Source organism: Vespula pensylvanica, chromosome 9 (assembly GCF_014466175.1).
Source record: "Vespula pensylvanica isolate Volc-1 chromosome 9, ASM1446617v1, whole genome shotgun sequence".
Taxonomy (NCBI): domain Eukaryota; kingdom Metazoa; phylum Arthropoda; class Insecta; order Hymenoptera; family Vespidae; genus Vespula; species Vespula pensylvanica.
This window is the reverse complement of record NC_057693.1, coordinates 3,110,277-3,112,211: the sequence shown is the minus strand read 5'-3', so window position 1 is coordinate 3,112,211 and position 1,935 is coordinate 3,110,277.

Below are 1,935 nucleotides of genomic sequence, written 5' to 3'. Positions count from 1 at the left end.
CTTTTCCCCAGGCTAGCTGTGCCACCGCCGCTGTTTGTCGCTGCTGTTGGTGGTGGTGGTGCTGCCAAAAGGGAGGCCGAAGATCGCAAGGAACACAAAATGGGGCGGTGCAACGGGCGGAGCAACGAGCAACGCCAGGACAGCACGCCTACCCGTGGTTGCTCGACATCCGTCTGCCCTGTGACACCCTCTTTCTCTCTCTCTCTCTCTCTCTCTCTCTCTCTCTCTCTCTTTCTATCTTTCTATCTCGTTTGCCTCCTTGCCATCGTCGCTTGTTCTTTCTCTTTCTCTCTCTTTCGTTTGCCTCCTTGCCATCGTCGCTTGTTCTTTCTCTTTCTCTCTCTTATGTTTGCCTCCTTGCTATCTTCTCTTGTTCTCTCTCTCTCTCTCTCTCTTTCTCTTTCTTTTTCTATATCTCTCTCTCTCTCTCCCTCTCTCTCTTTCTCTAACTATCTCTATCTCTGAAAACGAACTCGAGGTGACACCGAACGCGCCGACGTCAAAAGTGCAGGCAACCGACCAAAGTCTTACTATCCTCTTTCCTTTTTGTCTCTCTAGAGTTTCCACCATCCTTCTCAACTCTGACACAATCCAAAGCCGTTCGTTCTCTATTCACTGTTCCGATCTTATCTCTTCGCCTCTTCTCGAATTATCGATCACACGACGCTAACCACGTTTTAAGTTTAAATTACAACTATTCTGATTACGTTTCTATATAGATACACAGACACACACACACACACACACACACACACACACACAATGTATATACATACTATATATATTATTTTAAAAATGTCATATGTGTGTATATGTATATCGTAAGAGTCTGAAAAAAGAAAGTGCATGTATATGTGTGTATATATATAAGCCAGAGAAAGAAAATAGATGTTGAAATCATTTGACAAAATGCTGCTAGTGAAATCTTGTTATTTCAGAACTAGGAAGCGAGTTAACGTACATATGTATGTACATACTCGCGCGAACGTGTACGCTTATTAGGAAGATATTTACTTGGAAACGTTGGGTGAAAGGTGAAAGCCTTTGAAAAGGCGGCTCTAAGGGGCGAATTGCGTTCCCGATGAAGAGAGGGGGAAGAGAGAGAGAGAAAGAGAGAGACAGAAATAAAGAGAGAATGTGAGTGAGAGGGTGGGAGGTAGGGAAAAGGATAAAGAGAAGTAAAAAAAAGAGGAAGAGGAGGAAGAGGAGGAGGAGGAGGTGTAAGAGGAGATGATTTCAAATCGAGAGGTCGACGAATGGGATTGCGAATGAATAGGGAGTATGGATTCGTGAAGAGCCAATGGGGCTGCGCGATGTCCTCCCTGCTTAGCGACGACCACGCCAATCGAGGGCGTTTTCCACCCCCGGCAACTCGTTCCTAGAGGGTGCTGCTCCTGCTGGTAATACTTTGCCAGTAGTGGAGGGTGGTTGCGAGGCGTAGTCGCGTTACCTTTTGACGGCTCTACCTGCTCGCTCCCTTAAAGACGACGAAGTTCATTAAATATGAGAGAGAAAGAGCAAGAGAGTGAGAGAGAGAGAGAGAGAGAGAGAGAGAGAGAGAGAGAGCAAGAGAGAGAGAGAGAGAAAGGTCTTTGGTAACAGATCAGACAGCCAACTTCGTCGCACCTTCTTCTTCGTCTCCTCTATCTTCTCTCCACTTTCATTCACTTACACCCACTCCGTGACAAGGACGCAGTCGATGCTCCGACGCCTTTTCTTACCTTGGATTACGCAAACCCCTTTTTCTCTACTCTTGATCCTGCTACTCTCGATCTCCTGACATCTATACTTTTGTTAATAACCAACCATACTATCTATGAAACTTAACGAATCAATCAATAATATTAAGAAGTCGATGATTAATAATATTGTGTTTTGTAGCTAGGTAAATACTTGTTACTTCTCGAAATTTCAAATATTCTCTTTCTCTTTCTC